Source organism: Myotis myotis, unplaced genomic scaffold (assembly GCF_014108235.1).
Source record: "Myotis myotis isolate mMyoMyo1 unplaced genomic scaffold, mMyoMyo1.p scaffold_m19_p_2, whole genome shotgun sequence".
NCBI lineage: Eukaryota > Metazoa > Chordata > Mammalia > Chiroptera > Vespertilionidae > Myotis > Myotis myotis.
In genome coordinates this window covers 67006857-67030153 of record NW_023416324.1, presented here as the reverse complement: position 1 = coordinate 67030153, position 23297 = coordinate 67006857, and positions in this window count along the sequence as shown.

Genomic DNA, 23297 nt, shown 5'->3' with positions numbered 1-23297 from the left:
AGTTTCTTAAAATTCAAACTCTGGAAAGATTGTCAAATTTATTTTACCACCCTAACTGGTTTGGCTTAGTGGAGAGAGCATCAGCCTGTGGACTGAAGGGTCCCAGGTTCAATTCTGGTCAAAGGCATGTACCTTGGTTGCGGGCATATCCCCAGTAGGGATGTGCAGGAGGCAGTGGATCGATGTTCCTCTCATCCATGTTTCAAACACTCTATCCCTCTCCCTTTCCCTTCCTCTCTATATAAAAAAAAAAAATTATTTTGCCAAAAAATCATATATCAAAGTGTATTAGACACTAACATAGGGTAGCAAACTTCAGTTTCCACTATTAAAAAATGGCTTTTTTTTGTAAAAAAAAATACTTGATTAATATGAAATAGAACCATTTTAATAATTTATAGGACTTTTGCTTCCTGGGTAGAAAGACAGGAAAGATCTTTCCCCTATTAACAGACTAGTTTATTCTCTAACTTCATTTGTCCTTGGGTGTGGTCAGCAAACGACACTAATTGGATTTCTGCTATCAATCTCCCTGAGCATATTGATATAAGCTATTTACCATCTGGTTATACCCTCTGGTTAGGTAGGCAAAATGCAAATCATTGATTTTAAGTGCCCTTGGTTTGGGGAATATAGGATTTACTAGATGGCTCCAAATTTCTGTCTAACCAACTCAGTTTCCTTATTCTACTTGTCCTGGCTTACTGGCCTGTGTCATTTACATAACTTTTCAACATTTCTCTTCCAAAATTCTACAACTTTCACAAATCTTTCTTCAGAAACCTTGCAACTTTTAGAAATAACCTGCTCTAGAATCCACTTTCTTTTTCCTTCAAAATGCATCTCTGTGCCTCATGCTTTATTACACCTAAGCCATACTTTCTTTCTAATTAGTTAGAATTCTTGACCCTTAGAAACCTTAATTTTTAAGTGGTAAGTAACTAACATTCCTCAGATTAGCAATACATTCACATTTTAAGATATATTTCAAATAAAACACATGACTTATTCATGAAGAGATTCAAACCCACCCTCTGGATTTTCCATCTGAGGCAAAACTCAGATTAATATTTCAGTATCCTGATATTTCAAAATACCTAGATATTTAATAAATTTTACTATTTAATTCAGCAAATTTCAAAGTATTTTTTAGTGTTTAAAGTATTACAAATAGTAGTACTTATGTCTTCTTTTATTCCCCCATTGACCTCTCCCCAGCCTCCCCTACCCTCCAACATATGCACTCACTCCCTCCTCCCCAGTGTCTTGCATCCATTTGTTATGCTTATATGCATGCATACAAGACCTTTGGTTGGTCTCTTACCTCCCCCCCCCCCCCGTCCTCCCCTGACTTCCTGCTGTAGTTTGACAGCCTGTTCAATGCTTCTTTGCCTCTGTATCTATTTTTGTTCATCAGTTTATAATGTTCTTTATATTCTACAAATGAGTGGGGTCATGTATTTTTCTTTCACTAGCTGGCTTATTTCATTTAGCATAATGCTCTCCAGTTCCATCCATGCTATTGCAAATGGTGAGAATTCCTTCTTTTTTTACAGCAGCATAGTATTCCATTGTGTAGATGTACCACAGTTTTCTAATCCACTCATCTGCTGATGGACATTTAGACTGTTTCCAAATCTTAGCTATTATAAATTGTGCGGCTATGAACATAGGGATGCATACATCCTTTCTGACTGGTGTTTCTGTTTCTGTTTTCTTGGGATATATTCCTAGAAGTGGTATTACTGGGTCAAATGTCAGTTCCACTTTTAACTTTCTGAGGAAACACCATATTGTTTTCCACAGTGGCTGCATTAGTCTGCATTCCCACCAGCAGCGCAAGTGGGTTCCTTTTTCTCCGCCTCCTCTCCAGCACTTGTCCTTTGCTGATTTGTTGATGATAGCCATTCTGGCAGGTGTGAGATGGTACCTCATTGTTGTTTTAATTTGCATCTCTCAGATGATTAATGACTTTGAGCATGTTTTCATATGTCTTTTGGCTTTCTGTGTGTCCTCTTTGGAAAAGTGTCTATTTAGGTCCTTTGCCCATTTTTTTGATTGGATGGTTTATCTTCCTTTTGTTAAGTAGTATGAGTTCCCTGTAAATGTTAGAGATTAAAACCTTATTGGAGATAACATTGGCAAATATGTTCTCCCAAGCAGTGAGATTTCTTGTTGTTTTATTGATGGTTTCTTTCACTGTGCAGAAGCTTTTTATTTTAATGAAGTCCCATTTGTTTATTTTCTCCTTTCCATTGCATCCACTTGCCTCCGTTGTCAAATATTAATTGAGCATAATGGCTTGTGTCAATTTCTGGGTACTCTGTTCTGTTCCACTGATCTATATGTCTGCTCTTGTGCCAGTACCAGGTAGTTTTGAGAACAGAGGCTTTGTAATATAGCTTAATATCTGGTATTGTGATCCCTCCAACATTGTTCTTCTTTCTCAAGATTGCTGCAGCTATTCTGGGTCTTTTTTCATCCCAGATGAATTTTTGGAGAGTTTGTTCTAGGTCTTTGAAGAATGCCATTGGCATTTTTAATGGGGATTGCATTGAATTTATAGATTGCTTTGGGTAGTATGGTCATTTTTAATGATGTTGATTCTACCAACCCATGAACATGGTATATTCTTCCATTTGTTCATGTCTTCTTCCTCTATCTTTTTTCAGCGTCCTGAAATTTTCTGAGTACAGGTCCTTTATCTCCTTGGCTAAATTTATTCCTAGGTATCTTAATTTTTTTGTTGCAATGGTAAATGGGATTGCTTTTTAGTTTCTCTTTTTGTGAGTTCATTATTGGTGTATAGAAAAGCCACAGCTTTCTGGGTGTTAATTTTGTATCCTGCTACATTGTCGAATTCATTTATTAAGTCTAGTAGTTTTTGATGGAGTCTTTAGGGTTTTCTATGTATCATGTCATCTGCAAATAAGGACAGTTTTACTTCTTTTTCAATTTGGATGCCTTTTATTTCTTCTTCTTTTCTGATTACAATGGCTAGTACTTCCAATACTATGTCAAACAGAAGTGGTGAAAGTGGGCATCCCTGTCTTGTTCCTCTTCTTAGGGGAAATGGTTTTAGTTTTTGCTCATTGAGTATGATGTTGGCTGTGGGTTTGTCATGTATGGCTTTTATTATGTTGAGGTCTGAGATCCTTCTATTCCCACCTTGCTTAGAGTTTTTATTAAGAAAGGGTGTTGGATTTTGTCAAATGCTTTTTCTGCATCAATGCATATAATTATATGGTTTTTATCTCTCAGTTTGTTTATGTGGCGTATCATGTTTATTGATTTGTGGATATTGTACTATCCTTGCATCCCCGGAATAAATCCCACTTGGTCATGGTGTATGATCTTTCTCATGTATTGTTGGATTCAATTTGCTAGAATTTTGTTGAGAATTTTAGAATCTATGTTCATGAGGGATATTGTCCTGTAATTCTCTTTCTTTGTATTTATCTGGTTTTGGGACTAAGGTAATGCTGGCTTCATAGAAAGAGCTTGGAAGTGTTCCTTCCTCTTGATTGTCATTTGCTTCCAGGATGTTTTTTATTTCTTCTTTGATCTCTTTGGTAACCCACTCACTTTTTAATAGTATGCTATTCAGCCTCCAAGTGTTTGAATTTTTGTGATTGTTTTTACTGTAGTTGATTTCTAATTTTTATGCCCTTGTGATCTGAGAAGATGCTTGATAGGATTTCAATCTTTTTGAATTTGGAGAGACTTTGCATGTGTCCAAATATGTGGTCTATCTCTGAAAATGTCTTATGTTCACTTGACAAGAATGTATATTCTGTAGTTTTGGGGTGGAATGTTCTAAAGATGTTGATTAAGTCCATCTGATCTAGTGAGTCGCTTAGGATTGCTGCTTCTTTGCTAATTTTTTGTCTAGAAGATTTATCCAGTGATGTTAATGGAGTATTGAAGTATCCTACTATGATTGCATTGCTGTCAATCTCTTCCCTATATCTCCCAGAAGTTTTTTTTTATGTATTAGGGTGTTCCTGCATTGGGTGCATATGTGTTTACCAGAGTTATAACCTCTTGTTGTATCGATCTGTTTAGAATTATGAAGTGGCCTTTCTTGTCTCTTGTTATGGCATTCACTTTAAGGTCTCTTTTTGTCAGATAAAAGTATTGCTACCCCAGCATATTTTCATTTCCATTTCCCTGCTAGATATTTTTCCATCCCTTCACTTTCAGTCTGTGTGAGTCCCTTGTTCTGAGTTGGGTCTCCTGTAGATAGCATATACAGGCAGTCCTCGGGTTATGTTGAACTCAATGTACATCATTTCATGGTTACTTCGCCATCTCCCATTTATAGTATTTATATTTTAAAAAGTTCCATCATTTCTACATGTGCATATGTGCTTTATGTTTTTTATTATTTATTTACCACAAATAAAGGTCAGGAATGTTATCTTTCTTTAAAATTATTTTTTCACTGTTTCACTTCATCACTGCTGTGTATGTGCTACATGTAAGTGACATTGGTGCTTTTTTAGGTGGGTTCCAACTTAGCACAAATCCCATCATGTCGTGCTGTAGGAATGGATCTCTGAAATAACCCAAAGACCTACTGTATACGGGTCATGTTTTCTTATCCAATCAGTCACTTGATGTCTTTTGATTGGAGCATTTAATTCATTTACATTTAATGCTATCATTGAAAGGTACTTGTTTGTAGCCATTTCTGTACTTTTTGCCTATGTTCCTTCCTCCCTTTCTATTTCTTCTTTTTACAGAATTCCCTTTAGCATTTCGTGCATTGCTGGCTTGGTAGTGATAAAATCCCTTAGCATTTTTTTTTTGTCTGCAAAGCTCCTGATTTCCCTTTCAATTTTGATTGATAGTCTTGCTTGATAGAGTATTCTTGGATTCAGTTCTTTGCTTTGCATCACTTTGTATACTTCAATCCATTTCCTTCTAGTTTGATGTGTTTCTATTGAGAAATCATTTGATAATCTGATGGGGGATCCTTTGTAGGTAACTCTTTGTCTCTCTCTTGCAGCCTTTAAGATTTTCTGTTGTCATTAACATTTGCCATTGTAATTATGACATGTCTTGGTGTGGGTCTTTTGGGACTCATTTTGCTTGGGATTCTCTATACTTGTGTGACTTTTTTCTTTCCCATATCAAGGAGGTATTCTGCCATTATTTCTTCAAATAGGTTCTCTAATCCTTGCTGCTCTTCTTGATCTTCTGGCACTCCTAATATATATATACTAGAGGCCCGGTGCACAAAACTTTGTGCACTCGGGGGGAAGAGGAGGCCCCTCAGCCTGGCCTGTGCCCTCTTGAACTCTGGGACCCCTCAGGAGATAATGCCCTGCTGGCTTAGGCCTGCTCCCGGGTGGCAGAGGGCAGGCCCAATCCCTAGGTGCAGCCCCTGGTCGGGCTCAGAGCAGGGCCGATTGGGGACTTGGGGCACCTTCCCCTGTCATGCACAGAGCAGGGCAGATTGGGAGGTTGCAATGCCACCCTCAGTCACGCTCAGGGTAGGGCCGATTGGGGGGTTGGGGCACTGGCCCCTGTCACACTCAAGGCAGGGTCAATGGGGAGGTTGCGGCGCCACCCCCTGTCACGCACAGAGCAGGGTCCATCATGGGGGTTGGGGCTCCTTACCCTGTCACGCACAGAGCAGGGCCCATCAGGGGTTTGGGGAGCTCCCCCCGTGTCACGCACAGAGTAGGGTCGATCAGGGGGTTGGGGAGCTCCTCCGTATCACGCACAGAGCAGGGCCCACCAGGGGGTTGAGGAGCTCCCCCCTGTCACTCACAAAGCAGGGCTGATAGGGGAGTTTGGGCCCCGCCCCCTGTCACACACAGAGCAGGGCGGATCAGGGGGTTGGGGCGCCGCCCTCTATCACCCACAGAGCAGGGCAGATCAGGCGGTTGGGGCGCCGCCACTGTCACACTCAGGGCAGGGCCGATGGGGAGGTTATGGCTCTACCCTGTCACACACAGAGCAGGGCCCATGGGGGGCGGGGGTTGGGGCGCTGCACCCTGTCACACACAGAGCCACAGGGTGATCAGGGGGTTTGTGCGCTGCCCCCTGTCACGCTGATTCCAGTGCTGGGAGGCCTCGCGGCTCCACTGATCCCAGTGCTGGGAGGCATATTACCCTTTTACTATATAGGATAGAGGCCTGGTGCATGGGTGGGGCTGGCTGGTTTTCCCTGAAGGGAGTCCTGGATCAGGGTGGGGGTCCCCACTGGGGTGCCTGGCCAGTCTGGGTGAGGGGCTGAGGGCTGAAGCTCCCAACTGCTCCTTTTTTTCTTTTTTTTTTAATTCTGGGCCAGCTTTAGCTCTGGCTCCAGTTCTGAGGCCTCTGCTGCTGAAAGCAGGTATCTGGTTTGTTTGGGTTCTATAATCAAAACAATGTATAACTCCAGCTCTGAGATCCCGGCTCGCTGAAAGCAGGTTTCTGGGGTTTTGTTTAGCTTCTATATTTGTTACAATGTTTCAAACTGCAGGCTCAGAGGCTGGCAAGGCAGGCGGGGAATGTTGGTTTCCTCCATCACTGAAGCAAGCAAGCCTCATGTTAGTTTCAAGCTGCCTGGCTGCTGGCCACCATCTTGGCTGGCAGTTAATTTGCATATCGCCCTGATTAGCCAATGGGAAGGGTAGCGGTCATACGCTTGTTACCATGTTTCTCTTTTATTAGATAGGATATATTACTTGGCTTCGTGTATCCCAAAGTTCCCTTAGGCTCTCCTGCTTTTTAATATTTTTCTCCCATTGGTGTTCAGATTGGGCTTGTTTCTCTACCTTATCTTCTAACTCACTAATTCGGTCCTTAGGTTCTCCTAGTCTACTGTTGAAACCTTTCTGAGTGTTTTTGATTGTAGCTATATCACTTTTGATTTCTTCCTGATTTTTGCATAGGTTGTTGATTTTCTCATCCATCCGGTTTATGAACTATATGACCATTACTCTGAATTGTTTTTCTGTCATGTTGTATGCCTCTGTTTCACCTATTTCCTTTCTTGGTGATTCCTTTTTTCTTTCCTCTGGGGATTGTTTCATTGTCTCCTCATTTTAACTATCACTAGAAAGGTCCAAATGCCAAGTTCCGGGGTCTGAGCCATGTTCAGTGGGAGTGTTGCACCACCGGAATGTCTCTGAACAGCTCAGACACCAAAGCGTGTGGCTGTCATGGGTCAGTGGGTGGCACGTGTGCCAAGGATTTGAGTCACAGGTGCTCAGTGCAGACTCGTGCGTGCACCTAGAATTAGGGACTCCACATGCATTGCCCTGAAAAGGAAAAAAAAAAGTACCCAAAGGTATGCACTGAAAATCAGAGTCCTCTAGTGTGTGCCAGGAGTCAGAATCACATGCTGAGTGAGAATCGAGTATCGGAGTCTCTGTCACTTCATGCAGCCTTGCACCAAGAATCAGGGTCCCTGTGTGCACATACACTGAAAGTTGGAGTCACTGGCACTCAGTATGCATGCACTGAGAATCAGGGATCCTGTGTTTGCTGATGAGAAACAGCATCCCAGCATGTACACGCTGAGAGTCAAGTCACTGGTGCTCAGTGCTGCCTTTTGGCGTGGTGGGTTCAAAAGGCTTGCGCATTGGAAAGACATGACTGTGGTCAGCAGCTGTGGATTGGGAAGACTCAGTTTTTGCTGCTGGAACCTTGTGGCCTTAGTTGGATTTGTGCATGCCCAGTGGTGGCTCAAAGAGGCACCTGGGGGCCCTTTGCCTGGCGGAGCACTCAGAGGGGCCCTCACACTGAAACTGCACAACCTGCAGTGATTGTGGGCAGGCAGCCGGGAAGGGGGTAGTCCCAATTTCTACTGCTGGGGTCGTGTGTCCTTGTTTGGATATGAGAGCACCCAGCAGGGGTTCACAGTGGCACCCAAGAGCCACCTTTGGGGCGGTGGGCTCAGAAGGCCTGTGCACTGGAAAGGTGCCAGTGTTGTGTCTGGTGGTTGGCAGCCAGGGACGAGGGAATCGCACTTACTGCTATGGGAGCCATGCACCCTTAGAAGTGGAAGTCCTAGGGTCTGCAGGTCTGCAGGTGGGCAGCAGGATTTTGCCTAGAGTGTCTGCAGGGTTGTAGGCAGTGTCCAAGGTCTGTCTGGGTGGTGGTGCTGATGAGTTCCTAGATGAGGCTGCTCTCCCCTTCAAGATGGCAAAGACTCTGTACCCGACCCCTGCAGCTTGGGGAGTATCCACAGCGGTGGTAGGTGCTCCCTGTCCAGGAGAACCTGGTCTGCCAGCCCCTGCTAGTCCTGCTGGATTTAACTGTCACTCACTCACTCACTCACTCACTCACTCACTCACTCACACACATACCACACACATCCACACTCTCTCCTTTCACCCCCTCACTCACTCATACCCTCTCCCTCACCTCCGGCCTGCCAACCACCATCTTCCTCTCCTCCAAACTCCAAAGTTTTAAGTTACCAAACACTTTGGAAAACTATGTTTAGGCATATGGAATTACTACTGAAAAAGCTTTACCCTTCATTTTAGTTATATTTACTTTGCCTTGACAACTTTGAGATTTTAAAGCCAATTATTTTTACCCAAGGCATTTCTTGGCAAATTTTGTAACAGGTATAACTCACTGGCCTTCAGTAGCTTTTATGTTAAAGTAGTTTTTTTTGTTGTTGTTGTTATTTTACAAAAATGGGAGTGGCCGCCACATTGCTATTTCTGCAGCCTGCTGGAGGGCTCTTCTACAGGTCTAATTCCCCTAGGAAAAAGAATTGGGGGATTTGAATGATTATTTTCGATATTTTTTCTTTCTGAGTAGACTAACAATGTGAAATCTTATATATACGAAGAGATCTTAAAAACAGAAGGAGAAAAAACCCTACAGTAAATGAATGAGTACTCATAAAAGAGTGGTCTGGGACATTAGCCTTAGAATCTTATCTCACACTGACTCAGCACAGCTCATGAGTTCTGAGTGGTGCAAAGCCCAAACAGCAGAGACAGAGGATTCCCTATGTTCATAAAATGTCAAAGAGCAGGCTAAGTCCTCCAAAGATAAGAAAGCAAGCAAAGAACATCAATAACCAAGTTACATTACAGACAGACAAAAACTTCCCTTAAACAAATTAAACCAAACAACAAACACACATAAAACAACCATCAACAGACACGCTTATATATGATATTTACAGGCACACATAACACACCGACAAGACTTAATAAATCAGAGTTCTTTTCATGGATCTTTCAGATGTTTTAAATTGCCCGAGACTTACAGCCAGATGTGGCCCAAAGGGCTTAGATGGAGTAGCCAGTGAACATCCACAAACAGCCTGTTGTTCACAGATCTCATCATATTCAGCCCTCCATAGCAAATATTGACTGGTGTCCAGAGTTGTTTTGGCTAAAATCTGCCAGTCCCAAGGCATCAAATGGTAACTTTCAGACACATTAAAGAGTCCTTTTGTAAACGGATTATTAGCCCCATTTTCTCTAGTTGATGAGCCTTCCCACACTAGAGGCAGAGGATTGGGGGCCTTAGGTATTACAGGCTCTACTTCAGAAGGGGGCAGTGGTAAATCCTCCAGGCATTTTCTAGGCTTTTGATCCTCAATATGAAGTGGGTCATCACCAACTATTAGAAATAACTATAAAATATAATAGTATTTGTTTGTCAGGCATTGTTTCTCATGTGTTGTCCATATAAGAACCATCTCAGAACATCCTGTCATACCTGCTGAGAAGTCAAGACTTGGGGTAGTTTTCACCATCACTTCCGATGACTGACTTTCCTGAGGAGTAAACACTGGAAACCATCTAACTCCATGCAAAACTATTCTATTTTACTTGTTTATTTGAACTTAACAGCTTTTGGACTGGGTATATCAGTTTATGTGTATTCTTAAAAAAAAATGTTTGTTAAGTCATCTATTCCTCCCAAAATTTTAAATATTCAGTCCAAGAAATAAACTCTGCAATTCCTCCTGCTTGTAACATAGCAGTAGAAGACTAATGTTTATTCCCAAACTCTGCTCCCAATCACCTTCAGAAAAGAAAAACAAAACAGAGAAAAGGTACCAAGAATGTATGTTTAAAAAATTATGTTATTTTCTGAAAAAAATATTTTAGACATCTTATTTCTTGGCAATTTGCAGCTCACTGAATGGATTAACACTATTCAACACTTGCCTAACTTGCGCATTGTTAAACCCAGCATTAATCATTAATTATGGAGACCCTATGTGTTACTGAACCATACAGAAATGATTCAGGTAGTAATTCTTGCTTTATCTATCACATTAATAAGAAAATGCAAGCTCATAAAGGGAAGTTTCTTTTTCAAGGTCTCACTAACAGGAAGTGATTTGAACCCTGGGGTTTGAACCCTGGTGCCACTTCAGACTGTGCTCAGACATCCCAGGACTGCTCTGGGTTCTTCCTACAGGACTCCCCCATCCCCCCCCCCCAACTCCCATCCCCTTTGGTGTCCTCCCTCCCAGCTGTTACTGCTGCTCCTGTCCTGCCTGAGTCTTACTCAAGGGATGTGTCCTCCACGTGCTCACAACTGAATGAAGAGATGTCACTGTCGATCCTCATTTAGAACTTAACCTTCCTGCCCTCTTAGACACTCAATATTTTATCAATACTTACAGAAGATTCAGTATGCAACACATAATTTTAAGAGAATTATAAATTTTATCATATATATTTAACCTTTCTAATGACCTTAATGACCAAGAGATTGTAATTTTTAGTGTAGCCATTTTATGGAAGAACAAACTGAGACAGAGAAATTACTCTTTCCATTGCACACAGCTAGGAGAACACAGAACACATGAATGTTGTTTAAGATTGTCTTTCAGAAAGTGAAGGATAGTCAAAGCACTTTGACTGCATTTGTCCCTTAATTGCATGAAACTCCCACTGTAATGAAAACAGTAAAGTAGGACCTCTCCCTGCTGTGGGACTCTGGCAGCTCTGGGCACACCCTAAATCACCCTGGCTTACAGCCTCTCTTCCCTGTCAGCCCAGAAACAAAAATGTCCGTTTACTCTAGTTTAAATAAATGAATTTCTGCATTCATAACTGCATCTGGGTATATAAAGATCTGTCCCATGGTGTTTTGAGAGCGAGTCTCATTCTTTGTCTTCTTCTTCCTCTCAAAGTCTCCTCTTCCAATTGCTACAGCTCCCATGATTCACTACATTTCTCCTCCTCAAGGTCACAAACCACATTTATTTCTCTTTTTCTGAGAGGCCTGAAGAGAGTGGTTATAGGGTCAAGCCTCGGATTAACTTGTGGCAGGGCCACAAACAAGTCCCAGCTTGGAGGGCAGAGGCCTCTTAGCATAATTAAGCTTAACCTTATAGCCCTCCCTAGTTCCTTCCTAGGAAGCTAGTGGGCTGTGTAAGATGTAACAAGTGCTGCCCAAACAAGGTGAAAGGCACAAGAACATTGTAAACATGTTGACCACTTCCCATGTTTTGGTTTGTGTGTTCTGACTATAAAATAAAGCCTTAGCTTACAGGCTGGGTCTTTTTGTGTCCTCATCCAGGCATGGGAGATCTTCCAGCCTCAGCTGTATTCTCTTGTCTGTCTTCTTTAATCCTTCACTGCCACTCCTCAGGTTCACCCTTGGCCAAACTGGCATGGCACAAGGCCTAATCTGAACATCCTCTATTTAAATTCAGCCCTCACTCTGTCTATCCCAGTTCCCGTTTATTTTCTCCTGAGTACTTTCCACTTTCCACTATCTTACATACATATATGCATTTTGCTTGTTTTCTGTATTGCCTGTCTCCTTCCCCTAGAATAGAGCTCCATGAGGCAGGAATTGGTATCCATTTTGTTCACTACTTGATACTGAACACTTAAAAGAGTGCTCAGCACATGGCAGGTGCTCAGAAAATATATGAGGCTAATGAGAAACCAAATCACTCTGGAACTCCACGTATCTGCTCTGGTCACTCCTCATCTCCTGCATGTCCCATTCTGCCTCTACTTACCCCCAATATGTTAATGTTCTCAAGGCTACATCATCAGTGTTTTCTTTTTCTCATTCTATTCTTTTTATGCATCACATGGACAAGGTTGCTTTAGGGTTTATTTAAAGATCAATATGATAATGTACATAAAGAATCTGTGCCAGGCTTTGACACTTAGACTAAATATTTATCTTTTAGAAGCATACAAAATGTAGGAAACATACAAAAAGCTGACATGCATGTGACTTGTATAAACATTAGATATGACTTCAGGTTCTTGTGTTGTACTGAATTGTTCCTTTGGGTTACAGCTCACCATGGCCTCTGGATACACCATGATGGACCCCATCTGTCTGGTGGAAAATCAGAATAATCAGCTGACAGTAAACCCAACAGCACTGGAGATTCTAGACAAGATGTCTCAGCCTGTGGTGGTGGTGGCCATCGCAGGTGTGTATCGGACAGGAAAATCCTACCTGATGAACCGCCTGGCAGGACAGAACCATGGTGAGTGTTGTTCTGGGGCAGGGCCATATGCTTGGAGACAGGGATAACACAGACTGATCACACCTCCTTCAGGATTATCTTAAAAAAAGAAACTAACTCCTTCTACTGAAGAGAAGTCCTAGCTGTCAGGATAAAATAAAGATCTTAAACACCATTGTTCCACAAAACCTCACTCTTTGAGCCAGTAACAAGGGGTTCCCCACTGTATCCAAAGATCCACCCATTATTCTTGATCCCATCCACTCTTTCTGCTGAGGAGCTCAGCCCCAGCAATTATTTCCTTTCTTTCTCTCCCATTACTTTTGTCCTAAACTTTAGGGCCTTTTCAACTAGGACACAAATATTATTCAACACTAGAGGCCCGGTGCACAAAAATTTGTGCACTTGGGGGGAAGAGGGGGGTCCCTCAGCCTGGCTTGTGCCCTCTCGCAGTCTGGGACCCCTCGGGAGATAACGACCTGCTGGCTTAGGCCTGCTCCCAGGTGGCAGAGGGCAGGCCCAATCTCTAGGTGCAGCCCCTAGTTGGGCTCAGAGCAGGGCTGATTGGGGAGTTGGGGCGCCTCCCCTGTCATGCACAGAGCAGGGCATATAGGGAGGTTGCGATGCCACCCTCAGTCACGCTCAGGGTAGGGCTGATTGGGGGGTTGGGGCACCTCCCTCTGTCACACTCAAGGCAGGGTCGATGGGCAGGTTGTGGCACCAACCCCTGTGACACACAGAGCAGGGCCAATCAGGGGATTGGGGCACTGTACCCTGTCACTCACAGAGCAGGGCCCATCATGGGGGTTGGGGCTCCGTACCCTGTAACGCACAGAGCAGGGTCGATCAGGGGGTTGGGGAACTCCCCCCTGTCACTCACAGAGTAGGGCCGATAGGGGAGTTGGGGCACCGCCCCATCACACACAGAGCAGGGCGGATCAGGGGGTTGGGGCGCCATACCCTGTCACACTCAGGATAGGGCCGATGGGGAGGTTATGGCTCTACCCCGACACACACACAGAGCAGGGCCCATGGTGGGGGGCAGGGTTGGGGCTCTGCACCCTGTCACACACAGAGCAGGGCCGATCAGTGGGTTGGGGCACCGCAGCCTGTCACACACAGAGCCGCAGAGCAATCAGGGGGTTGGGGAGCTCCCCGCTATCAGGCACAGAGCAGGGCTGATCAGGGGGTTGGGGCGCCTTCCCCTGTCACGAACAGAGCAGGTTGGATAGGGAGGTTGTGGCCCCATCCCCTGTCACACACAGAGCCTCAGGGCAATCAGGGGTTTGGGCGCTGCCCCGTCATGCTGATCCCGGTTCCGGGAGGCCTCACAGCTCCGCCGATCCCAGTGCTGGGAGGCATATTACCCTTTTACTATATAGGGTAGAGGCCTGGTGCATGGGTGGGGACCGGCTGGTTTGCCCTGAAGGGTGTCCTGGATCAGGGTGGGGTCCCCACTGGGGTGCCTGGCCAGCCTGGATGAGGGGATGATGGCTGTTTGCAGCTGGTCACACCCCCTTCAGGGTGGGGGTCCCCACTGGGGTGCCTGGCCACTCTGGGTGAGGGGCTGAGGGCTGTTTTCAGTCTGGTGGGTGACTGAAGCTCCCAACTGCTCCTTTTTTTCTTTTCTTTTTTTATTCTGGGCCAGCTTTAGCTCTGAGGCTCCAGCTCTTAGGCCTCTGCTGCTGAAAGCAGGTTTCTGGCCTTTTTTTACCTTCTGTATTTGAAACAATGTTGCAATCCTGCTGGCTGAAGCCCGGTGGACTAAAGCAGGTTTCTGGGGTTTTGTTTAGCTCCTATATTTGTAACATAGTTGCTTAGAGTCGCAGCTCAGAGGCCGGCAGCAGCAGGCGGGGAATGTTGGAGTCCTCTGTCACTGAAGCAAGCAAGCCTCATGTTCGCTTCTAGCTGCCTGGCTGCCGGCCGCCATCTTGGCCAGCAGTTAATTTGCATATCGCCCTGATTAGCCAATGGGAAGGGTAGCAGTCGTGTGCTAATTACCATGTTTCTCTTTTATTAGATTGGATGTTTTGTTTTTAACAAGTGATGGAAGGAACAATGAACAACAGTATATTCTATATATCCCATCTCTCAATGGGTCTACCATCCAATTTTTTGCTTTATTTCTGAGTAAAACTTTGCTAAATTATACCTTCTTTTCTTTATCTAGTCTTTTCTAACATGTGAACTATAACACAGAAGAGTGCACAAAACATACATATATAAAAGTTAATAAATATAAAGTGATCATCTGTGTAATCACTGTCCATATCAAGAAATAAGACATCACCAGCACCCAAAAGACCCAGATGTACCCTCTGACACCTCACCAGAGTTCACCAATGTTTTGATTTTCATGGTGCATGCTTTCACTCTTCCTTTTAAAAGTGGTTTTACAAGCTGTGAATGCATTTGTAAGAATAGCTTAAATATTATATAAAGGGAAGTCCATTCAGGTATTCTTTGGAGTCTTGCTTCTTTTGCTCAACAATTTGTTTTATCTAGTTTGTCATAAGTATCTGTAATTTATTTATTTTCACTATTTTATAGTATGCTATTGTGAGAAGATACCATCATTTATTTATCCTTTTGCTGATGATGACATCGCTTTTGTTTCCAGTTTTTACTTTTATGAGTGATGTCGACATGAACCTTCTTGTTTGTATATCCTGGTGCACATGTACACAAGCTACCTTGTGTGATAGACCCAGAAATAAAATTGCTGGTTCATGGAGTATATATGTAGTCAGCCTTTCTAGATATTTTTACCAGCTTTCAAACTATATATGCAATGTATATTTTTATTAGCAATAATTTAGTATTCTCCACATCCTCATAAAACTTTGGTAAAAGACTTTTAAAACTTGATGATCTGGTGACTGTATAGCTGCATATTATTTGCCTCATTACAAATTAGTTTGAGCATCTTTTCACTTATGAATTTTCTTTTTGCATTTTCTATTTCTATTTTTCTTTTCTATTAACTTCCCATTTTTCCTTCTTATTGATTTTTAGATCAATCTGCCTATGTCCTGTATCTCATTTCTCTCTATGAAAATCACATACATTTTTTGTTTTCCAATGTTTTCCTTTCTGTCTCACTAGCTCAGCACCATTACGGCATAAACCTCAATACACTGAATTCCAAATATTCCTAGAAATATCTCTCATTAGAGATATTGTCACTATGTCTCTTTCTCTCTGTCTCACTCCTTCTCTTTGTTTTCTTCCTTTATCCCTTTTTCTTTTTTGTTTCACAATCTTTCAATTTGCTTCCAACAAAATATTTTATTTGATCTTTGTTGTAGAGAAATTCTGGGCCACCCATCAGGGGGAACACTTTTCCTTGTTTGGCTTAAAGTAATTGATAGGCCTTTTTTTAAGGATTAAAATGTTTGAGAACAGAGAGAGAGAGAGAGAGAGAGAGAGAGAGAGAGAGAGAGAGAGAGATGTCTGTTAAGGAGTTTCAACACCATCCTTTTAATTCTACTGAAGGTAACACCAGGCAATAATGAGTTGATATTTCATTGCCTGTGAAAGTCTCATCCCTCAAAATATTTTAACACACATAGGTATAGTCAATAATATTTTAATAATTATGTATAATGTCAAATGGGTCCTTGTAATATCAGTAGGAACACTTTGCAAAGTATATGATTGTTTAACCACTATGCTGTACAACTAAAACTAATACAAAATAATGTTGAAAGTAAACTGTAAGTGGAAAAACAACGCCTGAAGTTTTACTCTGCCACCCAAATCATATAACAGAGAAAAAAAAAAACAAAAAAGAAGGTTTTGTGCCCAATCAATATACAGGATCAAGACCAGATCACTAAACTCTCCCCTTGTTGATAACTTTCTTTGAGGGATTTTTACCTCATAACTAAGGATGATGATCTCCAATTACACCCACCTTTTCTCACTGGGAGAACTGGGAGTTCAGATTACACTGTATTACTAAACAATCAAATACTATCCCAGTGTAGAAGAATGCAGATCATCTCAGGCTTTACACCTCTCTATGAAGAACTTGCTGGATGTGGAAATAGAATGGCCTGAGCCAAGCTGAACCAACCTCCCATACACCTTCCATCATGCCCATTTCTAGTGCCCATTGAAGGAAACATTGGCCTATGGTACATGTTAAAAATGTTGAACTGTTGGGAAGATATATTGCACACAGGTTCTTGGGCATATCCCTCACATGCTCCTCACCTGTAGGTTTACTAGTAAGGCTTTGAAAGAGGAGCAACCACATTTCACACGTCTTTTCTGCTTTCACTTCCATTATATAACCCCACCCGAGGTAGTGAAAAAACCCTCCTCATTTCCTTGTAGAAATGAGAAAAATACAGGAGTGAAGGGGGACAAAGAAAGATGATCATCAACCCAGTTCTGGCAGGACAAGCAAGAACCTCTCAAGGGGTAACTAAAGAGTGTTTAATAGAGGGACTCATACGAGGGCATAACCAGGTCACAGAACTAATTGTAGATAAGGAAGTACCCAGAGGGTGGCAATAGCAATGACCAGGTAACTATAGTCACTCCTACTGTATGAACAGACAAGCAAAAAGTGAAACCACAATGTGGCAAAAGCCAACACTTTGGGATGGAGTTAAATGAAAGGGTTGTGACCTACCATAAAGGAACTGAGGCACTGGGACACTGTGGCTCACTAAGGGGTAAGCAAAGGGAACATATGCCTGACTTCTAGTCTCATGCTGGCGCCTCCCACTGGTGGAAATCTACCAGAACCTGAAGGACAAGGGAGCTCTTCGGTGTCAGAAAAGACTATAAAGGTCAATAGAGGTTATATTAATTCTGTAATTTGACATACCTTGAGCCATTGATGTATAGAGTGAATAGGAAACACAAAGTGTTTTTTGAGAAGTATTCCTTAACATGGATAAATGTTGGATAGGCTGTCCTTGCTGAAATGAAAGCAACCTTCTTCCCAGCCTGGCACTCACACTCTGATAACTTTAACTAATGTAACCTCTAGGCGGCCTGGACTTCTGCTGTTACTCTAAAACTTTCTCCTCTTCCTTTGCAGGTTTCGTCTGGGCTCCACAGTGAGTTCCGAAACTGAGGGCATCTGGATGTGGTGTGTACCCCACCCTTCCAAGCCCAACCACATTCCTTCTGGACACTGAGGGCCTGGGCAATGTGGAAAAGGTAAGGCAAAGCATCTTCTTTGTTCTTAATAATCCACTTACATTTTAATTTGCCACCTTAATTCATCTTCTATGACCTATTTCTGTAAACTAAAAATCTAATTAAGAATAATGAGGTTTAATTATGTTTCTTGGAAACTCAATATTTCCTTTATTAGGCTTATAACTTCTATTTTTACACTTGTTTGAAAGTTACAATATAACAAACACTTATTGGTCATCTAAATTCTAGGGTTTTGTGTTAAGTACTATAGCTATGCATGATTGAGGAAAAGTCCCAGAGCCTAGTTGGGAGATAAGAAATAAGCAGTGTTATCAGTACAGGGTAGCATGGTTACAAGGAGAGACATATTTCACCAGTATTCGGGGAAAGAAAAACATCCTGGAGGAAGTTATAATTATGAGATCTATGCACTCTAATAGTTAATGTGTGTGAGGTTGATGGTCTTGAGTATAGGAAACATGAAAATGGGGTTTCAGAATAATGTATGTAATCTCCAAAAACACTTGTCACATTAATAAAAGTCTCTGAGATTGAGAGATGAATTCCTCCCTGACTTCTATAAATTTAGGAGCTAGATTCACCACAAGCATTGTAAATGAGCTAATTTTAGGTATGCTGTGTTTACTGTGTTAGTTGCAGTCAATCTGTGTCCTTATTTGTATTAGTTAGAGTCTAAAGTTAAAGTTGAAGCAGTTGATCTTTGGCTTCCATTACTACAAAAAGAGAAGTGGCAGGAATTAAATTCTGAATTTGAACATTAATTTTTTATTAAATTTATTGGGGTAACACTGATTAACAGAATTATACAGGTTACAGGAGCCCAGCTCTACAGCACATTATCTGTACACTACTGTATATTGTGTGTTTGCCACCCAAAATCAAGTCTCTGTCCATCACAATTTATCCCCCTTAAACTCTATCCCAAATTCTCCCACCCCACCCCTAGCAGTCACCACACTGCTCCCCTGTACATGAAGCCTTTCTTTCTTTTTTCTCAATACCTCTAGCTTCAGCTCCCAACACCACACCCACCTCTAACAGTTACCAGCCTGCTCTCTATGAATCTGCCTCTATGTTACTTTTTGGTTCATTATGTTCATTAGATTCCACATAAGAGTGAAATCATATGATACTTTTCTTTCTCAGAATGGCTTATTTCATTTAAAAATGAGTTTTGAATTTACCACCGTCTTCACAGTGTATGTTATTTACCCTACTGTTCAGTTATAGCAGAGCTGACATAGTGCATGAGCAACTGAACAAGTGAATAAATTGTAGACACCTCAGTCCCCTTCTGTGAACTTTGTAGGGTGACTCAAAAAATGACTCATGGATCTTTGCCCTGGCCGTGCTTCTGAGCAGCATGTTTGTCTACAACAGCATGAACCACATCAACCACCAGGCCCTGGAGCAGCTACAGTATCCTTCCAGGAACCCAGCTTCCATGTGTTATGGAGTGTATGGGAATGAAATTGAGACTATTTTGTTATTGTTTTTGTTTTTTGTTCCTCATTTCATAATGATGTTTGAGGGGAAAGGGACACAGGTGAATAGGAATGTTCACAATAATTGTTTCTGCATGAGATCTGGAAATTTTGGCTTAGAGCACTTTTCATTCCTTAGCTAAGATCCCAGCTATGTGACTAAACTAACAAAGCTAATCAGGACAAAGTCCTCTCCCATTTCTGCTGAAGTAGATGACTCAGCCGAGTTTGTGAGTTTCTTTCCAGACTTTGTTTGGGTTGTACGAGATTTCATGCTGGAGCTGAAGTTAGATGGAAGCACCATCACTGAAGATGAGTACCTGGAGAATGCCTTGAAGTTGGTTCCAGGTATCAGAGGATGATCTGGGTGGTGGACATTTGACTCTTATTTAGAACTCACATTATATTTCTGACCAGAGGATTATAATATAAAGTTCTATATGCAATCTCTGACCTCCAGAGATGATTTGCTGGAGTTTAAATACTCATGGATTGCTTGTCCTCCACATGGTATTTTTCCGAACAATATCATATATTTTCATATATCTACCAAGAAATATTTGTCTTTACTTTAGAACCCACATTATATTTCTGACATGTGGACTATAATATCAAAAGTATTTCTGACAATTTTTGAAAATAATCTATCATTCAAAAATATCTAACAAATATTCAAGCATTGGAAACCATAGAAGAATCATAAGTTTCTTCACATGGAATGAATACCTCCCCTTTTTCCTCAGAAATGCTGCTTTTATTTTTGGCTCTGGACTAAATAAATAAATAAATACAAATAAAATCCTATGTTTTAGTGAGATTAGCATTAGATTGATTTGCATGAGTAAATAAACAGAGATATGCAAGCACCAAAGTTACAGTGATGCAAAGACCCTTTGAAATGAAAATCATCAATGTCCTTGCCTAAAAACTGTCTCACCAATCACTGCTCCTTTTTCTTTTCTACAGGCAAGAACCCCAAAATCCAGAAGTCCAACATGCCTAGAGAGAATATCAGGATGTTCTTTCTAAGACGAAAATGCTTTGTCTTTGACCGGCCTACAACTGACAAAAAATTATTACTCCATATGGAGGAGGTTTCAGAAAACCAACTAGAATGCAGTTTCCAAGAGCAATCCAAAAATTTCTGTCAGTATATCTTTACACATGCAAAAACCAAGACCCTCAGAGAGGGAATCATTGTCACTGGAAATCGTGAGTCTCTTTTGTTATAATATGTTTCTCTGCAGTTCAATGTGTGTGATTGTACTTGGAATTTTTCAGCAGTTTCGTTTCCTTTTCTATGTGATGTGGAAAAGCAGAGATTCATGCCACACATACACATGTATTTTTTCATTAAGGTTCCCTATATGAGTGATTATTGAAGCCTACTGTATCTCATGAGACTAATACACTAATGACATAAGCACAAGCTGCTGTTAAGGAGAGGAATCTGCATGATGATAGGACCAATGAGATGAGTGTGTCTTGCTGAGGGTACACAAGATTTATCATAAGTTTACACCAGTTAGAAAGAAATATATAGCAGAACAAAAACCTTTGAAAGCTCATTAGAGTTTGAGAAGAAATTTTAACTATAGCCTTATATGCACGGCTAGATTCATGGATATACCAACTGGGCAGACATACAGAGAACTGAGATGGGCTCATGCTTGATTTAATATTTGAGTCACCATCCTGAAATTCATGATTTTTTTATTGAGTTTCAAATTTTCATTGGAAAATTTTGCCCACAAATTATCTACATTACTATAAATATTTCTCTCTTTTCCTCGACCATCACGACTAGAGAGTCGACAGGAGTCCTGAGTAGGAGCAATGGGAGACTGAGAAAATGAAAGAGACAGACACAAAGACAGTAGGGAAAGCTGGAACCAGGTGGGACAGCTGTCCTCTGATGGAGAGACAGTGACCCAGAGCCGATACAACGCATTTATTTTATACAGCAAAACACCAGGATGTTTTACTAAAGCCCAAGACAAAGGAGATGATGTGCATTCTTGTGGCTTCTTTGTAATCATCATTTCTGGGTGGGCCGGGATAATCGTGTTTGTTCCTGGTGCTTGACTGGATTTAGATAATGAAACCCACCCCCTGGCGCCTGAGATGAAGGTCAGGCTGACAACACATCTGCCTCTGGAAAGGTATGTTTCCAGGGCATGGCTCTGCCGGGCACCACTGGATTCAGATGACTATCAGCTCAGGGACCTTTCCCAGGCACTCTCTACACATTACCTATCTGTAAAATAAACTCTCTTTAATGTTATTTCAATTGGAAAATAGTTTCAGGAAACCCTTGAACATATTGGTTGAAATCATTAAGATTATATTATCCTGTGCTCAATTTCAGAACCATAAAAGAGAGAGTGAATAGGAGACAGTGATGTTATTATAAGGAAGTAGATTTATAGAAGTAAAGGATGAGGGGACAAGAATGAGGACAAGGTGGAAGATGGGGAGGGAAAAAGAAAGAGAAAACAAAACTTCATTTCAATAAACTTTTTGTTAATTTTAGAATGCTGACCTCTAAAACTTGTGAAACAGTGAGTAAGAACTTCCTGTTCATTCCCTAAATATCATATATCATTCAGGACTGGGGTCTCTTGCAAAGGCCTATGTGGATGCCATCAACAGTGGAGCAGTGCCTTGCTTGGAAAATGCAGTGACAACTCTGGCTGAACGTGAGAACTCAGTAGCCATGCAGAAGGCAGTCAACCACTACAGCAAGCAGATGGCCCAGAGAGTGAGCTTCCCCACAGACACTCTGCAGGAGCTGCTGGACTTGCACACAGCCTGTGAGAAGGAAGCCATTGCAATCTTCATGGAGAATGCCTTCAAGGATGACAACAAGTTGTTCCAAAAGAAGCTTATGGTAATATGTCTTAGCACAGATCCTTCCTAATTTCTGTTCTAGATTGATGCCTAGACATTCCTTTTTGACCCATAGTTCATGTGTTCCCCATTGTAAAAAAAGTTTGGATTCATGTGACTGGAATCTATAGTCTGCTATTCATCCTTTTTCTGAAAGATTAGCTCTTTATTTCTATTAGAGACAAACAAATTAACATGTGCTTATTAGCAGTTTACAAAAACACACAATTTATTATTTTACAATTCTTCAGGTGAGTTCCTAGCACAAGACATATGGTGCTCTGCTCTGTGTACCAAAAGCTGAAAACAAGATTCAGATATTATACACCTGAAATGAAGATCCTATATAATAAAACCCTAATATGCAAATAGACCAAACAGCAGAATGACCCGTGTATATGATGCGCACTGATTACCAGGGGGCAGATGCTCAATGCAGGAGCTGCCCCCTGGTGGTAATGTGCTCCCACAGGGGGAGCGCTGCTCAGCCAGAAGCTGGGCTCCCAGCTGGAGAGTGCAGCAGTGGTGGTGGGAGCCTCTCCCACTTCTGCTGCAGGTGGGCGGTAAGGAGCAAGGGGTCCCGGACTATGAGAACCCCGGACTGCGAGAGGGATGTCTCACTGCCAGCTTAGGCCCAATCCCTGGGGGGTTGGGCCTAAGCCAGCAGTCACACATCCCCCAGTTGTCCTGGACTGTGAGATGATGCAGGCCTGGCTGAGGGACGCCCCCACCAGTGCACAAATTTCATATAAAAGGTTAAGTAACTAACTGTACATACGTCCAACTGTCCAACCAAGCGACCCACTGGTACATATGAGACTCACTGGCAATCTATATATATATTAAAGGCTAATATCCTTAGTGTCCATCTGATGGTTGCTATGATGCACACTGACCACCAGGGGGCAGACACTCCATTCAAAAAGCTGCCATGACGTGCACTAGCCATTTATAAAGAAACAACACCACAGACCTGGCACTGACAGAGCAACACTTGGCTTCCCCGAAGTGGGACACAGGCCCTGCCACCACCCCGGAGTGACAGCCCATCAAATTGCAGCCAGTGCTGCCAAGATCCCATGGTGCAAAATGTGGCCCATAGCCCACCGTAGCCTGGAAATTGTGGCTGTGGGCACTAGGTAATGACATCACTTAGTAACGGCTGGCTTCCTCTCTGTAGCTACAGGCCATTTAACAATAAATGGCACTATGGACCTGGTGCCCACTAAGATTTAGAAAGTTTAGAATCTTGACACGACTGAAAAGAGGCAAGAAATGATGGAACTTGAAAATGACTTCAGGTTTTCTCACTGCGCAAA